At 40.1% G+C, this 22,590-nt stretch overlaps 1 long non-coding RNA gene across 2 annotated transcripts in view; it reads right to left on the bottom strand.

Moving 5' to 3' along the window:
* LOC309392257 overlaps window positions 1–22,590 on the bottom strand; it is a 320,340-nt gene that overhangs the window by 188,852 nt on the left and 108,898 nt on the right. For both annotated transcript variants that reach the window (XR_014175407.1, XR_014175408.1), the window contains exon 4: window positions 10,350–10,487. This is a non-coding gene — a long non-coding RNA (uncharacterized lncRNA). The remainder of the gene's footprint in view (window positions 1–10,349; window positions 10,488–22,590) is intronic.

The raw sequence follows: 22,590 nt of genomic DNA, 5'->3' as shown, positions 1-22,590 counted from the left end.
CACCTGCATACACCAGAGGGCTCTGAGGCTCCGCGCCAACAGCCGGCTCACTCAGAAGCACAGTCAGCAGCAACCGAGGTCTCAGTGGTGCTACAATCGCAGCAGGATCACTGCTATTGCGCTGGTGTCGGCACTCTGACCCACGCGCCTTTCCCCACAGCTGCCTGCAGTCTCATGGCACCTGGAGCAAGCCCAGGACACCAGAGAGGCTAAAATTGGTGAGAACCAGGGAATTAAATTAAAAGGAGACTCACCAAGCCTGCTCCAATAATCAGAAAGAAGAATAGAATCTTTTGTAGTAAAATAGAAAAATAGAGAGTCCAAGCAATCAATTAAGAATGAAGAGAAACTGGAAGCGCATCCACTGGGCTAGCTGAACTGAAAAAATCTGAGGATTAGTCCGCACCAGAGGCGTGGCTTAAAGTTTCAATTCAGTCCAGGGCAAATTGGCTGTATTTAACCCATGCTTGGGCTCTCCAGAGCAGCACCCAGGAAAAAAACTGAGTGCACAGGTACACAATCCATATATATGAAATCATACCTAATATGGAGAAACTAGACAGGATTCTTCTCTGAAATTACTAGGACCAGTGTTCATGCAGTGAAACTGACCAGGAGGGTATTTAAAACACAACAGAGGAAAACACTCCTTCACACAGTATATACCACAAGACATGGAATACCACAAGACATGATGAGAGCCACCCTTTTCTCTTCCTCTGTGGGTGAGGAAATGCAAAAGCAGGAAGAGGCCTTGCAATGATTTTGCTGCACAGTCTACCTGGAAAGATGTTCTTGCACTTCAGTCAAGCCAGGTCTTGTGATCGGCACATCCATTTGGGCTTTACAAAGTTATGCCTCAAGATTTGGAGTCACAAGTTGAGCAACTTGTCCAGGAACACAGAGTTGCCTGACGCTCTGTCATTCTTCACCTCGTCTGAAACCTTGCTTCACCTCGCCTTGCCTTGTTCTGTTTGTTTAGCTTCACCTCAAGTAAATTCCATTTTACTTTGCCTCATTTTGCCTGAAGTTTACCACTGGATCGAAGGCTCGCCTGAATGGCTATCAAGCAGCTAAGGAATTCTCTTCTGTGGCCTGACCAGTCTGCTATCTAGCAGCCAGGGAAGGTAAACTTATTGTTTTAGCCAATATCATTAACCTCTGTGGCTATTTTTTTTCCTTGGTATCTAAATGCCCCACCTAAATGTCCCATTTCTGGTCTGAAATGTCCCCACAGGAATATCTGAGGGGAAAAAACACTGTTCAGACTTATCACAGAATAAAATGGTCCTGAAGTATTAAACACAAAGCTATTCTGCTTTATTACAAATGCTTAAGAGAGATTGGTGTCTTTAACACACCCTGCCAGGTAAGGTCACAGCTGGACAGATTTCCTCCCACACTTTTCAGTCCAACTTCCAATTGCAAGCACTCTTAAGCTGCTAGAGAGGCCGCCTGCCATTACAGAGATCTCTGTAAATAAAGAAGCAGGAACCAAGGCTGTCTGGCTTCGCTTAGCTCTCCTTTTGTGCAAGAAGCTGCTTTCAGGGCCAGTGAATTGCCCTGAAGGAGAGGCCAGAAATGCAGACTGTATCAACAGACACTTCCTTTGAGGAATATGAAATAGGAACAATGTCTTACTCATAAAAAAAGAAAGAAAAAAACTGGCCTCTCATACCACTTGGGGGTGGGGGGACTTACAAACCAGCAAGTTCCCCACCACCTGATTTTAAAAAGAGTATATTTATGTAAGAAAGGGGAGATGTGCTGTTAATCGGCAAGATAAATGCCTATCCATTACTTATCAGAGTCCATGGGTGAAATGACAAGAAACAGGGATTATGATAAAAGATTGGTTGTTGGTTGACCACCAAAAGCAATACAGGTCTAAAAAATTCATTGTGTTTCAGAACAGTCTTCTCCAGCATAGAAACTATTCTGGGCGCTGTAATCCTAACATATTTTGAATATGTCCCAAGCCACACAAAGACTACATGTGTATTACTGCAATCAGATCAGATGATTTTGCATTGCTCCATGTGGTTATGTTTACTGCACAGCAAGTTATTCATATGAAATAATTAGGCACTTTCATTGTGCCTTAGGTACCTGATCATTCTCAAAATGGATAAAACTAGTTTATTAGCATAAGCATATAACAAACTTGGCATGACAAGCTGCCACGGTTTTTTTTATATATATCCAAGTCAAAGTTGGCTCCAAAACCCAAGAGAGCCAACACAACCACACATGTCCCTAGGTATCTCTCTCTCTTACACACACACACACACACACACACAAACACACACACACACACACACACACACACACACACAAAGGCTGGTACTCATTGCTCGCTACTCCACTCTTTCATACTTCTACACCTCCTTCTACTGCCCTTCCAAGTACTACTTCTTATGAGTCTTACTGCTGGAGAATAGTATCTCTTCCTATCTGCTTTGGGCTACTTCAGACTGCTTTACACCTTCCCTCTCCCCCGCAAACCAACAAAGCCAGCTGCCTCCTTGCTCAGTTTTTACAGCCAACAATTGCTGTGCTGACTAGGGAGAGGACTTGGGGACAGGACAACAGCAGAACAGGTGCTAGCTATTAGGCAGCTGTCTGTCCTCTCACAGAACCATTTGTCCACATTATATAATGTACTCTTAGTAAAAAACAGTTCATTTTTATTATTTCATACTTTAAGCTTTCCCATTTTTTTTTCAAGTTTATGTCTCCAAAGGGTGGACTTTATTACAAATCAGTATCTCACCATCCATTTGCAAATAAATGTTAGGTCTTTTATAAACAATGAAGTGGGATGACGAAACACACAACCATTCTAGAGAGGGGGAAAATGCTACCATTATGGCTTATCACATGAAAATAAGCATAATCTAGCCGAGTTTTGACCAATGTGCAGTAGCTAAAAATGCAAATTGGCTGTTCTCTAGGAATAAAACTGCCAATATTAGTATTTTTCAAGAACCCACATCTGACTGTTTAGCAAGTCCCATCTGACTGCAATTCAGCAATCTCTTTCTTCAGAATAACAGACAGGCTTCATATGACATGTAGCAGCCACAGCCATCCTAACTTAGCATATTGTCCCATAACAGTAGTTAAGATACCAGGTTTTATTTTTAGAGGCAATCAAAATATCCAAGCAACTGAATTTAGTAACTCAAAAGGAAGAAAGTGGTGACCTATTTTCAAAGCTAGTCATTTCAAAATTTCAACATTTCTATTTTAGTCAGGCTGTTGTTTCAAAAACTTTCTAAAAGTCTTTTCACTTTTTTCCTTGTCTGAGAAAAGGACAAGGAAGATATATTGGGCCACCTCAATAGCCTATGCAATAGAACCTGGGCTCCACAACTTTTTCTTCTTGCGAAGAATTCAGGCACAATGAAGTCTACAGCAATGTGCAAACAACTGTAGATATTCATTTTGAGAATGAATCACTCATAGCTGGAAGAGAAGTAACTCTTACAAATGTGAAAATGTTAAGATACTAAGTTACCGAATATCTGAGCAATTTCCCTACAACTTTTTAAGAAATTCTAAAAATGTCTAAAGTTAAACCTATGATGACTCGAATGCAAGAACATTTTTAATGAATTTCCACAGATTTGTTATTTGGAAAGTAAAATATTTAAAAAATTTTTAAAGCCACACTTCTTTCCTAACAACAAAAATATTTCCTAACGTCAAATAAACTGATTTGTGTTTCAGGATTGTGGAAAAAGTCTGCTTCTTGTACTCCTGAGTTAGCCTATTGAATAAAATAAACTCTTGAAGGAATTACATTCCTGACCATTTTAGCAATGAAAGAAAAATCTAAGTGTCCCAACCAAGAAGACAAGGCAGATAAAAGCATGAATTAGAGGGAAACTAGACTCAACTGTCTAGACCAGCAGGATCCAGTAAACTGATATATAAACGTGATGAAAACAAAGTATCTATTCTTATTTGTGTTTGGAAATATGAACACCTGGACAGAGAAAAAAGGAGGGAATGAACAAAAAGCTTTTTTTATTTTAAAGAAAGTAGCTCTGGGAAGATAGAAAAGCTTCACTCAACAGGCAAAGCTTCAGATTTCAGAAGTTGATGAAAACAATAACATGATAAAGAAAGAGTGGTAACTGTTTTAGAGATCTGTACACTCAGAAAATAAGATTGACTAAACCACCTTTCATATGGCATTCTGAACTTTGTTTTGCTTTTTCCCTTAAAAATTGTTTTGGCTGTGCCTGCCCGATAAAGCCGAGATGGAATGCAAAATATATTTTATTACAATATTGATGGTTTTTGTTTTCAGCTATCCGTTTTTCCCCCACCTGATTTTTCTAAACAGCAAAAGACGTGACATTGCTTTGAGTACAGAAACTTGTAGTCCCAATTTACAACTAAATCAACGTGTTAAAGTAAACTCAACCAATACAATACAATACAGTAGTAGAGTTGGAAGGGACCTTGGAGGTCTTCTAGTCCAACCCCCTGCCTAGGCAGGAAACCCTATACCGTTTCAGACAGATGGCTATCCAACATCTTCTTAAAGACTTTGAGTGTTGGGGCATTCACAACTTCTGGAGGCAAGCTGTTCCACTGATTAATTGTTCTAACTGTCAGGAAATTTCTCCTCAGTTCTAAGTTGCTTCTCTCCTTGATTAGTTTCCACCCATTGCTTCTTGTTCTATCCTCAGGTGCCTTGGAGAATAGTTTGACTCCCTCTTCTTTGTGGCAACCCCTGAGATATTGGAACACTGCTATCATGTCTCCCCTAGTCCTTCTTTCTCTTAAGCTAAACATACCCAGATCCTGCAACCGTTCTTCATATGTTTTAGTCTCCAGTCCCCAAATCATCTTTGTTGCTCTTCTCTGCACTCTTTCTAGAGTCTCCACATCTTTATTACATCGTGGCGACCAGAACTGAATGCAGTATTCTAAGTGTGGCCTTACCAAGGCATTATAAAGTGGTATTAACACTTCACGTGATCTTGATTCTATCCCTCTATTTATGCAGCCTAGAACTGTGTTGGCTTTTTTGGCAGCTGCTGCACACTGCTGGCTCATATTTAAATGATTGTCCACTAGGACTCCAAGATCCCTTTCAGTTACTACTACTGAGCAAGGTATCATCTATACTGTACCTGTGCATTCCGTTTTTGTTGCCTAAATGTAGAACTTTACTCTTTTCACCATTGAATTTCATTTTATTAGATAGTGCCCAATGTTCAAGTTTGTCAAGATCCTTCTGTATCTTAAGCCTATCTTCTGGAGTGTTGGCTATTCCTGCCAGCTTGGTGTCATCTGCAAATTTGATGAGTTCCCCATTTATTCCCTCATCCAAATCATTGATGAAGATGTTGAAGAGTACTGGGCCTAAAACAGAGCCTTGGGGTACTCCACTGCATACTTCCCTCCATGTAGATGCAGTTCCATTGAGGACTACACATTGAGTGCGGTTGGTCAGCCAGTTATGAATCCATCTGGTGGTGATGCTATCTAACCCACATTCTTCTACTTTATCTAGTAGTAGGTTATGGTCTACCTTATCAAAAGCCTTACTGAAGTCCAAGTAAACTATATCAACGGCATTCCTCTGGTCCACTAATTTTGTCACATTATCAAAGAATGCAATAAGATTAGTCTGGCATGATCTGTTTTTGACAAATCCATGTTGGCTTTTGGCTATTACTTTATTTGCTTCTAGGTGTTCGCAAATTCGTTGCTTGATTATTTTTTCCAGAATCTTTCCTGGTATTGAGGTCAGGCTGATAGGTCTGTAGTTTCCTGGATCTATTTTTTTCCCTTTTTTGAAGATGGGAACCACATCAGCTCTTTTCCAGTCCTCTGGTAGTTCCCCGGTGTTCCAGGATCTCTGAAAGATATAATTCAGTGGTTCTGAGATCCCGTCTGCTAGTTCCTTCAGAACCCTGGGGTGTAATCCATCCCGTCCTGGTGATTTGAACTCATCTAGGGTAGACAGGTGCTCACTTACCATTTTCTTCCCTATTTCAATTTGTGTTCCTAATCTGATTTTTGTGGTGCTGCTTTTGATAGGTTGGACTGTTTTATCCCTTTGTGTAAAGACAGATGCAAAACATGAGTTAAATAGTTCTGCTTTCTCCCTGTTGCTTGTCACCTTCTTGCCACTTTCTCCTAGCAATGGACCAATTGTTTCCTTAACTTTTTTCTTGTTTTTAACATGTTGGAAGAAGCTTTTTTTGTTAATTTTTACTTTTGTGGCAAGCCTTTCTTCATTGTGAGCCTTAGCTTTCCTCACTTCATCTTTACAGGCTCAGGCTATTTGCTGATATTCTGCCTTAGTTATGTCCCCCGCCTTCCACTCTTTATACTTACCTTTTTTGTCTTTCAGTTTGTCAGATAGTCCATGCTGGTTTCTTTTGGGAGCCGTTATTTTTCTTCTTCATTGGTATTGTGCTAAACTGGGCTTTTGTAATCTCATTTTTCAAAATTTCCCAAGCTTCTTGAGTTGTTTTCCCCTTGAGGATTCTCATCCATGGAATTTTTCCCAAGCTCTCTCTAAGTTTATTGAAATTAGCTTTCTTAAAGTCCAAGACTCTAGTTTGACTTTGTTCTACTACTTGTGTTTGCATAATGTTGAATCCCAATATCCAAACCAATACCATTATGATTGTCTAAACAAACTATACTATATATTTCAATTACATACACAAACTATACAGAATAACATTCAGAATATATTGTATAGATTTACAAAATTATTTCCAAACTATAGAATTTATGTACTTTAAGTCCACAAATGTCTATTCCCCCTCTTTCTAGCACTTTCAAAAATTTCTAAAACCTTCTCTCTCTAATTCATTCTATAGTATATCCCTATAAGATTTTTTAAATGCATATTTCTATTGTTATCATCCTAAGAAGCATAATTTGGCTCCTTGGCTGGAAAAAATAATCCAAGACAAGTAGGCACCGCTTTGGTGCCTAGATTTAGTGGTTTATCACGCACATCTCCAGATTTTTTGCTAACATTGCACTGACTGTGACTACAAATGTCTGTGCCAAGTTATTAGCCAGACTACCAAATCAGAGTCCCTTAATTTCCAGTGGAAATATTGTGTTTGTATTCGTGTCATCACATGTGTGAGTTAATTACCCCTGCTTCAGGCTCTGTGCTTGACGAGGCATGAGACTAACAAAGCTTGTAGCTCTTTTTGTGTAGAAAGTTCAGAATGCTAAATAAAACAACAGAGGAAAACTGGCCCAGGAGGGAAATTGGAGGTTCTGTTTCTATAAGCCATGCAAAGGTAAAGGAAAGAAACAGCTTGGGTGAGATTAAAGGGGTATCTTTTTGCAAGTAGTCCTCAACTTACAACAGTTCATTTAGTGACTTTTAGAAGTTACAACAGCCATTGCAGCATCCCCATGGTCACCTGATCAAAATTACGAGGCTTGGAAACTAACTCACATCTATGACCATTGCAGTGTAATCACGTGATCATCCTTTGTGACCTTCTGATATACAAAGTCAATTGGAAAGCCAGATTCATTTAATACCCGTGTATTCATATTTTAGCAACTACGGTGATTCCCTTAACAATTGTGGCAAGAAAGGTTGTAAAATGAGGCAAAATTCAATTCACAAATGTCTCACATTAGCAACAACATTTTTGGGCTCAATTGTGGTCGTACGTCGTTGGCTACCTGCACCACATATTTTCACAGGAGTTTCATAATACCACAAGCAAATGAATTCGCCTTGTATTTGGCATACCAGATTCTGCAAGGAGATAAACATGGCACTCTCTGATAAAAGGAGCCACAATATTCACAGAGCATCAACTAGGGGCTGTGTGCTGTTTTCAGTAATAACCATCCGTTTTATTGTTACATCCAATTTAAAAAGAAGACATCCACTATTCGGTGCAACTGCATCTGTCTGTCAAGCACGTCCACTTTAACACTAACCACAACAGCCATTTGGACTAGAAAACAGAATTATGAATGGCAACTGACAGAGATAATAGAATGGAGATTCTAACACTTTGTATTTTGAAATGTGGGCATTAAACCACCATAACATTATGCCACAAAGGAGAACAGCCAAAAGTTTAGGATATTCTTTTCCTCTTCACTAAAAAAAAGGGGGGGGGGATTTTAACATGTAGATCAGGGGTGTCCAAACTTGGGAACTTTAAGACTTGTGGACTTCAACTCCCAGAATTCCCCAGCCAGCATAGCTGGCTGGGGAATTCTGAGAGTTGAAGTCCACAAGTCTTAAAGTTCCCAAGTTTGGACACCCCTGATGTAGATCATTCAGCTGATGAGCTCAGCAGTAAACTATTAATATTTTTACTAACTGCCTCACAATGTAAGGTCAGCATCAGTGGTGGGATTCAAATTTTTTTACTACCTGTTCTGTGGGGGTGGCATGGCTTGGTGGGCATGGCAGCAGAAGGATACTATAAAATCTCCATTCCCTCCCCACTCCAGGGGAAGGTTACTGCAAAATCCCCATTCCCTCCTGATCAGCTGGGACTCGGGAGGCAGAGAATAGATGGAGGTGGGGCCAGTCAGAGGTGGTATTTACCAGTTCTCTGAACTACTCAAAATTTCCACCACCGGTTGGTCAGAACCTGCTGAATGCCACCTCTAGTCGGTATCCTCACAAACAAAACCAATGTAGTTGTATGTTGGGGGATTACCAGTATGGCCAAATGCAAAGCGCCCTGGGGCTTTACACATGAAATGTAAATGATCTAAAACTTGGACAGGCTTATAAATGTACTTTAGCTTATCTTCTTATTGTGTCTGCTACCTAAAAGTGGGATAACAACTTTCCTCCCCCAGTCATAGAGGTTTTCAAAGCTTTTCTGCTCTTTTAGGCTACTATCATGTATATCTTTCCTTTTTTTTTTCCTGCATCAGATTAAATAGCCACTTGTTTGAAAATTGTTCTCATGCAAAAACAAAAACAAAAACATCCCTTCAAAAGATTTCAAAAATAGCAGAGAAGTTATCTTTGAGCTATAGCTTGCTTTACAAATAATTAAGCCACATAAACAAATAGAGCAGACTTAGATGTATTCTGCAAATTAACTTAAAGAGAAGTATGCAAAATGATATTGTACTACCAATTCAGCAAAATACAATGTTCTAATGCCAAAATAAATGTGCAGATTGGATTGAACTCCTGAACCTCCTCTATGGTGAGTTCATTTGGAGTTTTTCCTAATAAGGAGAGTGGTCAACCAGCTATGATTCTTTGAAAAAAACAATAACCCACTAACCATATTTCAACTCAATACAGCTTAGTAAAACATTAAAGTAATTTAAGAAAATCTCTCTACTATTTCCTATGGAAACTTTAAAATCACCAAGCAATAAAAGAAAGATGGGAAGTTTAGTACTTTAAATTAGAGCATATAACACATCTTGGAAAGTTTCTATTCGTTTGAAAGCCCTTATTACAGCACTGCTGCTTTTAACTAAATGTCTTGTAACGGAAGACATGTGCTATTATGCATGATCTCATAACTCAATTTCCTCAGGTATCTATCCTGCAGCAGGAAGCAACTTCCGTTCACACAGCCACATGTTAATCTTTTAATTACGGACTCTCAAACATAAATCATAGGTTCACTGAAATGGCTTAAGTCATTTTTGTTAAGGGAAGGAATGTGCATTAGACAAGAGTTGAACCAGGAGTGGGCTGCTGGGAATTTGCAGGGGTTGAGGAGAACCTCTAGCTAAGATTCTGTGCAGTTTGGAGGACCCCCAAATCCCACTCCTGGCTTGCCCCTCCCCGTCCCTCCCAGGAGTCCCCATTCAGCTCGTTTGGATGCAGGTAAGTTCAGGGCACGCACGGAGACCAGGGAGGGAGAAAAATGGGCCTACCGGAAGTTCGGGAAGGCTGGAAACAGGGCCGGTTCCAGCCTTCAGAGCTTCAGGAGGCTTTTCCGAAAGCTCAAGGAAAGCCTCTGGAGGCCATGGAGGGCAAAAACACCTCCCTCTGCTGTGGTGCAGGAGGCTGACTAGGCCACGCCTACCATGGCCACGCTCACCCAGCAACCAGGCAGAGAACCCCTTGCTAAAATTTTGAAGCCCACTGTTCTAGCTGGGAGAACGCGGGTGGACAAACGGAGGCGAGCCAGGACTTAATAATTGCTAACAGTTTATTGCTAACAGGTTGCCAAACGCGGCACTTCACATTTCGCGCATCTCAGCTAACTGGCAACAGCTGAGCCCTGTTTGACAGCCCTTTATATATGCCGGCTGTCAAACAGTCAACCAATCAGCGTCGAGCACAGCGCCCCCTAGCGAAACAGACCAGAGGGAAAACTATAATACATAACACCTACCTCTGAGTTGAGTCATTTTATGTCAATAGACGAGATTGCTCTTCTACTCTCTCAGCCCAATCCACCTCACAGGGTTGTTGTTGTGGGGAAAATAGGGAGGAGGAAGGTGGGTTGGTTATGTTTGCCACCTTGAGTTATCTGTAAAAAATAATAAAGGCGGGATACAAATAATAAATAAATAAAACAAAGACCTTAAACAGTTTACTACAAGCACAAACACAATTATTTCAAATACAGATAATCCTCGACGTACAACCAAAATTGAGTCCAACATTTCCACTGCTAAGGAAGACAGTTGTTAAGTGAGATTTTATGACCTTTCTTAAAATTCAGCATCTGAATTTTAATCACGTGACCACATGTTGTTGTAGTTGTAAGTCACTGTTTCAGTGCCATTATAACTTTAAATAATCAAGTGAATGGTTGTAAATTGTGGACTACCTGTACATTTCAGGATTGTTCCTCATTATAACTATTAACAAGTTAAATATTTTTGATAGCTCGTAACATATAAATGCTTAGATTTACAATTAAAGAACAATTGCAAGACTGTGGGGTCAGAGCCGATATCAAAACTTCAAATCTGGGTCTCAAGTCCCTTGTTTGGGGGTCTATCATAACTTTGAACAGACATTAAGTCACCAGTCATAAGTCAAGGACTACCTGTAAACATTTACATAAATCAAGTATTTTGCTTAGCATCTCGTGCTATATAGAAAGTAAAAAGAAACCAATATCAAGACATAAAATTTGCATTAATTATTCCAAAATAAAATAATTGCTCATTAAAATCAAGAAAAGAAGCAGAGGTTCTCCTTTTTAATCTACAATACTGCATTCTCTGCATGAGCAAATGAAAGTTTCCTTAATAAAACCCACAGGAGTTATATTATTAATGTCAGAATATTTCCCTTGAACCACCTCTTAAAAAATTCTGTGGTTTCTCTCCAAAACTAAGACAAATACTTACCATCTTCAGCATTAAGAATGCTTGGGGAGGAGGGGGGGGCGGACACGGACAGGACAGGAAAACAAGAACATACGTACAAACAAGCAAATTAGGCAACTCTTCCAATGTGGAAATGGCATTCCAAAACAAGCAGCAATATTTGAAAGACCATTAAGTTCTCACTGTGATTTAGATATGTTCATATTACACCCATTGAAAAGAGTGTAAGTCTACAGACCAATCAGCATTGTTAATAGTCTTCATGATTTTAGAAACTGGGTAGGTTTAAATACAGTTCAGGGATTCCCCACACTGGAACTATATGAAGATAATCTATACTGGTGTCCGATTTGCTGCCCATAAAGGTAAAGTAAAGGTAAAGGTTCCCCCGTACATGCATGCTAGTCATTTCCAGCTCTAGAGGGTGGCGCTGTTCTCTGTTTCTAAGCCAAAGAGCCAGCGCTGTCTGAAGACCTCTCCGTGGTGATGGGGCCAGCATGACTAAACGCCGAAGGCGCACGGAGTGCTGTTACATTCCCACCAAAGTGGTCCCTATTTTTCTACTTGCATTTTTTATGTGCTTTTGGATTGCTAGGTTGGCAGAAGCTGCAACAAGTAACGGGAGGTCACTCCGTTACCTGGCTCTAGGGATTCAAACTGCTGAACTGCCAACCTGATCGACAAGCTCAGCGTCTTAGCCACTGAGCCACCGAATCATCGCTGCCCAGAGCTGCACCTAAAACAGTCCCCGAAAATTTTTGATTACTCCATGCCTACAAATATTTATACATCATATTTATTTGAGACTAAACATAAAAGGAATGAAGTACTGTGCATACTAACAAGAGCTCCAATACTGAAAAAATAATCTAGGATGGAGATGTATATCATTAATATTCTAAAGTTGTCTGAGTATATTCTTCTCTTACTAGGTAGTAACAATTTATATCTTTAACCAGTAAATGTGAGGGTAAGTGGATCATATACTGCAAACTAGAGGTGGGTTCCTACCGGTTCGGACCGGTTCAACCGAGTAGGTAGTAACTCGGCCAGCCATGCACCCGAACCGGTTCTATTGGCAGTGCCATAGGTGCCACCATCCTGTTTTTTGTTTCTGCACATGCACAGAAGCAATTTTGTACTACTGCACATGTGCGCACGCAAAGCGCCTCCCTGAGCAAACCTGCAGTAACAGAAGCCAGAAGCCTCCCCCTGCTGCAAATACATTGGTGAAACAAGGAGGAACAATATTATAACTTTTACTATTGTGCAAATATTGCATTCTCTTGGAGGTTAGTTCCCCGTGTGCTTATGTGTCTGGATTTATTAGTACAGGTGGACCTCAACTTACAGAGGTTAATGTAGTGACCAGTCAAAGTTACAACAACACTGAAAAAATGTGACTTATGATTGTTTTTCACACAACCGTTGCGGCATCCCTATGATCACATAATTAAAATTCAGATACTTAGCAATTGATTCACATTTATGATGGGTGCAGTGTCCTAGGATTATGTGATCACCTTTTGTGAACTTCTGACAAGCAAAGTCAATGGGGAAGCCGGATTCACTTTATAACCATGTTCCTAACTTAAGCAACTGCAGAAATTCACTTAACAGCTGTGGAAAATTTGGGGCAAAATTCACTTAACAACTGTCTCACTTAGCAACCAGAATTTTGGGTTCAATTGTGATTGTAAGTCAAAGACTACCTGTACTTGCTTTTTAATTGGTTAATTTTTTCTTTTCTCCTCCCAAATTTTAAGATTTGCCACTTACTGCTTTGTTGGATTTTGTTCCCAATCGAAATTTATGCTAATGTACCATGCCAGAATCCATTTTTTTGACAATTGAAAGATAGACTAGAATCCTTTAAATAAATAAAATTATATTCTACTCAATTGGTTATAATTGGTTATAATTAATGGAGTGGCTCTACAGCAATTTTCCCAAACAAATCCTAAATTTTCCAGCTGTTGCAACCAAGCCTATGTATCTGGGGGACACCCAGGTTAGAAGCTGACTTAAAGAATGGTGCAAAGATTTTCAGTCCAATGTTTCTTCCCCTTTCATAAGGACAAACCAACATGGGGGGAAAATAACAAAGCCAAGTAAAAGCTTAAAAACTAGTATAAGTGAATGGAGTAAAGATCGAAACCTGTAAATGGAATGCATACAAAGATATTAAACCTTCCCGCCCTAATTGTGAAATTTGCCAAATTTGTTATTGGTGAAAACACTATGAGTATTTGTGTGTAAAACTAAATAAAAACCAGTCAGGAAGATCTCTAGGGCAGCGGCTTACAACTTTTTGACCAACAGAGATCAGTTCCATGGAGGGCACTTTTTCTGTGGACCGGGAGAGGCATGGTTTCATGCGCTGCTTGGATCCTGTGTATGTGTTGATGGGGCTTGGCTCACATGTGCAGCCCGGTTCGTGGCGGGCCACAGAGCAGTGCTCATCCATGGCCCAGGGATTGGGACCCCTGCCTTAGGGCACATCAGGTTCACCAGCTGTCCCTTTACATTTTTCTGCATCTAGGACTGTTTTTGGAAGCAATTGCTACTTTTAGGACAGCATTTTGTCAAGTACTCTATTGCCAAAGATCAAGCTATCACTTTCCATGGAGGAGACCTATATGCCATAATCTGTACTTCGGAATATACCAGTATTGCTCCACATCAGGGGTGTCCAAACTTGGGAACTTTAAGACTTGTGGACTTCAACTCCCAGAATTCCCCAGCCAGCATGGCTGGCTGGGGAATTCTGGGAATTGAAGTCCACAAGTCTTAAAGTTCCCAAGTTTGGACACCCCTGCTCTACATGGACTCACCCTTAAAAAGCACTCAGAAGCTGTGGTTTTGAAAAAGCAGGAATAATGTTCTGAATAGCTCCTCCAAGTAGAAATGCTGTACCCTGAATATTTTATAAAACATCAAAAAGCACCATGATATATTGCTTGATCTCTAATTTAAGTGTTATGGTTTTGATTTAAAAATAGTATGTTTAGAAGCCTTATGATTACAGATGCATGCCTCAACATGAAAAATTTAAAGAGGTTTTACCCAATAACTGCCAATTCCAGTGTGCCCATAAAGCAACAAACTAAACATTGCTTTGATTTATACAATGACACTTTTTAAATATTCTGTTGAGTATAATTAAGCAAGAAACATGTTAATAGTTAATCTTATATATAAAAGTATCTATTAAATTACATTTTACATTTATCTTTAGTTCTCAACATTTTCACAGAATTTCTTACAATGAATTTAACTTGTTAAACCCTGTGAATGACTTTTCTACCAAAACATTCAGTGTTTGTTTTGCAACTTCACTGTTGTTAATTAAAGTGACTTTTCCCCCCTGACATGTTGATCCCTATTTCCAATTATTTTGAAGCCAAAATAATTTGTATATAGAAGAAATAAAAAATAAGTAAATTATTCCTAGGGTGCAATTTTCTGCCTTGTTCCTTCATAAGAACATAACCCTTTGGTGAAGGTTAACATCTGACAAGTACACAACATTGAATCAGTGCTTGGGCTTAGTGGGCATAGATACAACTATGTGCTGTATAGAATTTCCTTTTTGTTGATTACATCTCTTCATTCAAAACATTCTCGTATACTTATAACCAGTGACGTGCATTCAGGGGAGGCAAGGGAGGCAGAGCCTCACCGCTCTCATCGTGAAAAGAAAAAAAAATCTCCCCTTTTCTCTTTCTTCTCTTTCTTGCATGTGCAAGCAAAATACCCCAGGATCACAGTGGTGGGGACAGCAACTCCTTCCGCTGCGCTGCGGAGAAGAGCCACAGGAAGGAGAGGAATGGGACCATGTGTGCAGGAGGCAGGCCTTCATGTTGGCTCAGGAAGGAAGGGAATGGGACCACGTGTCAGGAGGCTCCTCAGCACCAGCCTCAGATCAGCGCAGCCGCGGTCCCCTTCATGTTGGCTCAGGAAGGAGGGGAATGGGACCACGTGTGCAAGGGAAGGGGACTGCGGCTCATGCTGATCTGAGACTGGTGCTGAGGAGCCTCCTGCACACGTGGTCCCATTCCCCTCCTTCCTGTGGCTCTTCTCCACAGCGCAGCGGAAGGAGTTGCTGTCCCCGCCACCATGATCCTGGGGTATTTTACTTGCACGCTTGCAAAGATCAAAGTTGTCACAGTCCTCCCTTCATGATGATAATTTGATGACGTCACCAGCCTCACCAGCCCTAAAGCTCACCGCACGTCACTGCTTATAACCATGTACTAATCAGATAGAAAACTGCTGCCCTCTCAGCCTACTTCAATAGGCTTACCAGATCAGTAAATATGAGACATATAGAAGACCCTGTTCTCTCATGGTTTTCCTCCTACATGTTTTCAAACTAGTTGGTGAACAGGTCAAGGGATATACTCTAAATCAGTGTTTCTCAAACTTGGCGACTTTAAGTCCTGTGGACTTCAACTCCCAGAATTCCCCAGCCAGCTATGCTGGCTGGGGGATTCTGGGAGTTGAAGTCCACAGGACTTAAAGTCGCCAAGTTTGAGAAACACTGCTCTAAATCTCCAAATGCCAAGTTGTATAACGTCAAATCTAATACCCAAAAGAAGGAGCTACTGATGCAAAATCACACTAATTGCTACTTTTTCTAAGTTACTAAAAAAATCCTCACAAAAAATATGAATTTGGACACATAACTTGGCCTCTTTATATCAAAAGAGCTTTTTACAGAAAGCAGCAGCTGTAAAAGTAAACAGCTAAGTAACTAAGTAAAAGGGGGAAATACCTGCTAAAATGTGACATAGCAAATACACTGCATTTTCAGGATATTGCCAAAATAGTCCCAGAAAAGACTTTCAGAAACACTTGTCTATTAACCTTCAAATTCATGGTCTCCCAATATAAGAAAGTTATAATCAAAGACATTTGAAAGAGTCATATTAGAAAATACCATAACTGTATGTCTAAAATTCTAGGATGGAAGGAAGGCAGACAGGCAAGCTAATGTACTATGATAGTGAGGCATTAGAAAATTTCACAGAAGTAAGTTGTCCTACGTGCCCAACCACATATTGCATGTTATAAAGCAGAGGTGACAATCTCAAGGGTGCTTAGAACTGGTCCGTGGGACGGCCCTGGAAACAGAGAAGAACCGGCCTGTGGTGCATCCACCAGCAAAAGCGGAAGGAGTGAGTGAGTTCCGTTTTCGCTGGCAGAGAACTCAGGCCACCACAGGTGCCCGTGACACAAGTGACATCAAGCTGGCCATGCCCCCCCAGCCCCCCCCCCCCCCGGTCAAACACAACCATGATGCATCCTTCAATGAAAACAAGTTTGACAGCCCTGTTATAAAGGAAGGGTCTCCAAACTTTGCAACTTGGTTGGCTGAGGAATTCTGGGAGTTGAAATTCACACGTCTAAAAGTTGCCAAGTTTGAAGAGTTGCCTATTTTAAATAATGGGGGCAATGCCGGAGAGGGCTGCTCATAGCATTTATCTAATCAAAATTGACAGCTCCATCTACATACAACACAAAGAGGATACCAGTTGATAGTAGTATTTTAGGAGCTGATTTATACTGAAGAAGCCACATGATCTGCTCACAGTCACCTCTCACATAAACAATTGCAATGCATTCTACATGGGGCTGCCTGTTGTGGTCCGCTGACGGCCTGCGGAGCTGGCAGCAGAGTCAGACAGCGAAGAGGTTGGGGAGGGACATGGGCCAGTCCTAGAGCCTGGGGAGGGCTCAGACGAGGGCTCTGCATCGGAGGCAGAGAGGGGACCAGGGCCATCTGGGAGTTATGTGCTGCCTCTGGAGATTCCAGAAAGGTACATGAGCCTTTGCAGGAAGCAACTTGGTTCATGCTAGTCAGTTTACCTTCTGAAGCTCCATTCTGACTCTTGCTCTGTGTGGCCTTGCCAAGCTAATTGCCAATTAAATCTTTGTCAGCGTTTCCAGGAAGATAAAGGTGGATGCTTATCAGCCTTATCCCGAAGGACTTTGGCAGCCTACTGTAGGACTCGTTACAACTATTTGGGACTCATTACGGGCTGTGAATGAACATAATTCTCAGCCTTTGAAATAAAAAGAGGGTTTTTGGGACTAAGCGTGTGCTTTTTACTGTAGCAGGAAGCCTAGGTCAGAGCACTGCCCTTGAACAATATTCAGAAGCTTCAGTTGGATTATGTGTAAAATGGCACAAGTAACCTACTAGTCTTATCTTTGCTCTGTGAACTGTATTGGTTGCCATTTCTTTCCAGGTGCAAGTCAAGGGGGGGGAAGGGGTGCACATGTAGCATATAGCTACAACTGTTTAAACCAAGTATGCATTTTCCAAAGATTGTATTGCAGCCACAAAAAGCAACCTTAGCTCCCAGGAAAAGAAGCAGCTGCTTTAAAGGGTTGTAGATAGTGTTATATGAGCACTTCTTCATACATCATGAAATTCGAAATGCTGTATAGTCCTATAACCTACTAGTCTTACTGTCATTACTACTAGAAATGATTATTGTTATTCTGCAGAATTTAACATTTACATCACCGCCAAACTGTAATTTGGAATAAGGTGTCTAGTGATCCCCATCTCTTTTTCTTTCAATTCAGTTGAGGGTAGTAAAAGACCTAAACAGGTGCTTATGACCAGCAGTGCAACATTCAATAAATTGGAAATCTATTAAGAAATGCTCTGGGTCATTATTAATAGATAGAGAGAAGAATACAGCCTGTTTGGATGGGTCTGCAGCCACATTTCATAGCTTTGTATTCCTATTCAATTCTGCTTTGCTCATATTTTGCTCAAAACAGCCTTCCCTCAACTAGCTAGTTGGTATGTTCATTACAGCCTTTGTAAATTTAAATCTTGTTGTAGTTTTGCTTCATTGAGCAGCATCTCGTTAGCTACTTGAAACAACCCAGATGAAGGATTGCTTCATGATCCCATATGGATCTCTCCACTTCCTAAGATCATCAGTGGAGTTCCCTTAATTATTCCAGCTGCTCATCCACTTAATGTCAGCAAGAAATATTTCTTGGTAGGCACCCTTAAGCCGAAGAGCTCTACTTTGCTTTTTCTTGTTTTTTCATTTCACCAAATACTGAAATGATAATATTTCACTGTTCGGTTTTGATCAGCTTTTCCCTCACTTGTTCTAATGAAATTATTTTACAACTTTCATATGGTTTGTTGTGGTTTTTATCTTGGCCTTTCAGGAAAGGTGGTAGAAAGAGTGACATATTCCCTTGAAGTAGAGAAAATAGAATCGCTATTAATGTAAGGCTGTCTATTAAACTTTCTCAAGAGCCATAAGTAATACAAACAGGTATTTTACCAGAGGAATTGCATCCTGCCACAACTGAAAGTGCTAAAGGCTTCCTGTTTGTTTCCAAATGCAATTGAAACTAATGGTGTTGACTTAGGGCTGGAGAAAAATAAACTTTTTACTGTAAAAATCTGCATGTTTGTTGAAATTACCGATGGAGTGCTTGATCTAGATTCTTCCAATTTCAGAAATGGGATGAGTGAATAAGAGTACTGTCATATTTGTCAGGACCAATCTTCCACCCTTGGCTGACCACTTCCCCAGAAGCACTTTTACTCCCCAATTAATGACGCCAGGCATCATGGAGGTTAGAGAAGGAGCTGCCAAGCATTATTTAACTTCCCCAGGGTGAATCTGGGGCCCCAGCATGGCATCACCTTAGGGCAACGTTTTGCAAACTTTCCGACTACAAGGACTCCTTTGGAAAATCCAGAATATTTGCAATTCTCTACAATGATAGTAATTATAGTTTTAGTGTCTGTTGACTGAAATTAAAAAATGACAAAAAGCTATGAATTCAGCAATCATTAATAATTTTTCAACAAATTTTATGAATCATCAGTATCAGCACACAGCATAATTCACAGTTTGTGTGTTTGTGTGTGTGCGCACGGATGCAAATATTTATACAGCTAAAGAAGGTTATTATTTTCTTCTTTGGGGAGAGAATAGAATAGAACAGAATAACAGAGTTGGAAGGGATCTTGGAGGTCTTCTAGTCCAACCCCCTACTTAGGCAGAAAACCCCACACCACTTCAGACAAATGGTTATCCAACATCTTCCTAAAAACTTCCAGTATTGGAGCCTTCACAACTTCTGGAGGCAAGTTGTCCCTCTGATTAATTGTTCTAACTGTCAGGAAATTTCTCCTCAGTTCTAAATTGCTTCTTTCCTTGATTAGTTTCCACCCATTGCTTCTTGTCCTGCATTCAGCTGCCTTGGAGAATAGCTTGACTCCCTCTTCTTTGTGGCAACCCCTGAGATATCAGAACACTGTTATCATGTCTCCCCTAATCCTTCTTTTCATTAAACTAGACAGACCCAGTTCCTGCAACAGTTCTTCTAACTATCTGCTAAAATGGCCCAAAAGGATGGTAATGCTTTTTTTTTCATTCACTTGTTCCCCACTGTTGCTAATTTCTTGTTATGGTCGTTCAGTGTGTTTAGAGAAGCAGCGTCACCCTCCCTAGTTTGTTCCTTAGGGACACAGCAGGCAAGTAGAAACAGCCACAGCCACAACTCCTATGGGTTCTGGATGTATGAGGAGCCTTCAGCAATGGGACTATAGGGGAGGAATTGGGATCCCTCTTCTTCTTTCCAATTCCACAAGAGGAGAAAGGGGATGGAGGAAGTCGTTGACTTAGCTTTGGAAACTGATCTGAGAGGATTCAAATGTATAGGAAATCTAAAGAGAGGGCTAAGCAGTAAATTCAGGTGTCAGCCTCATGAGATATCCAGTCAAGAATCACTATCAGGAGTAATTAGCTCTGCCATCACTCTGCTTAACAACTAATTCCCACAACACTGTCAATAATTTACTAAGAATGTATTACTATTATTCTTCTCTTCCTTCCTAGTATCTATCTCTCCAAACTTATTACTATAACCATGTTGCTTGTATCTTTACAATTTATATCGTTTTATTTGTTTCCTAGTATGATTTGATATATTATTAGTAACCTTGACTATCACTAAGCGTTGTATCTTTTTATTCTTGATTAATGTATTTTATTCTCCTTATGTACACTGAGAGCATATGCACCAAAGATAAATTCTATGTGTGTCTAATCACCCTTGGCTAATAAAGAATTCTATTCTATTCTATTCTATTCTATTCTATTCTATTCTATTCTAGTCTTCTCCCTAACTCAACAAATTATGTCAGTGAGGAAAAATATCTTTTGTTTTCCACCTTTGGTGCATATCACGGCCCAATTGTCGTAATCCTGTAGTTCACCATCAGGGCCGGATTTAGATGAAAAGAGGCCCTAGGCTATTCCACTTATGGGGCCCTTTCACCTCCCATTTTTAAGTTTGTAAATTACATGAGAGATAATAAAATACACCATTACTGTGATATATATCAATATATTAAATGAAACGTGTTGTAATTGGTACTAACCTTTATAAAAAATGTGGCACGGATAATAAATAAAAATAAAAGGCCCCTCTTGATCTTGAGGCCCTAGGCTGAAGCCTAGTTAGCCTACAGGAAAATCCGGCCCTGTTCACCATAGATCCACACCCAAAGACCCAAAAGGATGACTGAGAGGGTGTTCCAGGCATTCTAGCCAAAGCCCTTTTTACAATTTATTGGAATTTGGACAAAATGGTTATGAACTGGCATGAATGCCTTCTCCACTTCACTCCTCCACTAAGCCCATCAAAGGCTTAGAAATTGATTTAGAGCCTGCCTTCTTTCACCATGCAGCCCTTTAACATGTGTGCAAAGATAATAGAAATCACATAACTCTCATTCTTCATGAAAAAAACTTAAGAGATCATCAAACGGCTGTCTCCTCAAATGAAGCCAGAAGTACAAGCCCCCCATTACAGTCTTTAAAAAACAGCTCAAGTATACACAAAATTGTTTCTTTACAATTAAGGCAACAATTTGTGTTTTTCTTCCGTACCAAAACTGTAAATCTTATAGGAAAACGGGGAAAAAAGAAAGCACAGCAGGAGACTATTCCCCAGGCTGATAATTTGAACATAATTTAGTTTACAGTTAACTCCCAGACTTCTATAATGTCCTTTATCATCTATGAAGCTGTTTCCTCACTGCTCATTACCATTATCCATAATAAGACAAGAAAAGATGTTTTGATGCAAAACAGAAAAGATGCTGGTGGGGTGGGGGAAGGAGTGGGGAAGGTCTACAATATATTTAAGAGGATTTTCTTTAAATCTAACCAAACAATCCAAGAAAGGAGGAAGAATCTTGAGCTTAGAAAATCTAGGAAGTCATGGGATACCACACATCCTTTTGTGAAGAAAAGTGAATGTTCCAACATTGCTTCCTCGTTTTACCTTCCTGACTTTCAACACAACTTTGTTGTTCCTGAATAGAAATATGGGTAGTAGCCACCACCAGCTTGCACGCTTCAGTTGCTTCTGAAGCGTTGGCCATGCTACCCTGTTTCCCCAAAAATAAGACCTCCCTGGATAATAAAATCAATTGGGCTTTTGAGCACATGCTAAAATAAGTCCTCTCCCAAAAATAAGCCCTCCCTGAAAATATTGCAACATGGCAGCAGTCATGAGGTGACTCCTGCACCTCAAAAATAGGGCCAAGCGCTTATTTTGGAGGTCAAAAGAAAATAAGACCCTGTCTTATTTTCAGGGAAACACGGTAGCAAGCTGTAATCCAATCTGAATGAAGGGTACCATGATGGAAAAGATTGGCATGTAATTATAATTAGTTCTCTTTTTAGACTGTTTCCATCACATTGAATGGTATAAAGTTCATTATAAAATTTGGCTAATCCACTGTTCTGCACATTAAGACATACATATCAGCCAAAAGGAATAGGTTCTTATATATTAACAGCACTACCTATAAAGGTGTGAGTTCGACAGAGCTTATTTCCAAGAAAGTAAATACCGAGTTACAGACTAAGGAGCAAAACAACCAAAGGGCATTGTTAAAATGGTGCAGAAAAAAAATACGAAATAAGATTTATAGTCACACAATTTAGAGTGAGTATTATGTCCCAACAAAAGGAGGAAAAATAAGCAATACTTGTAACAATAGTATATACGCATTAGGCTAACCACATATAATTCAGTAACAAATTCTCCAGAGAAATCATCTGATTAAAGTTTCAAAAAGCTAATATGACATTTTAGCACTGTATCCCATCTATCAGAGAAAACTAGAATGTGATCTTTTGAAAATAAATGTACGAAGTGAAGTAAATCCATTGTTTGTGGAACTTAAAAGTCGGGGTGTGGAGAGGATGTACTGTTGCATTAACT

This window comes from Natrix helvetica (genome assembly GCF_964273705.1).
Source record: "Natrix helvetica genome assembly, chromosome: 4".
Lineage (NCBI taxonomy): Eukaryota > Metazoa > Chordata > Lepidosauria > Squamata > Natricidae > Natrix > Natrix helvetica.
This window is presented reverse-complemented; position numbering and strand designations above follow the sequence as displayed.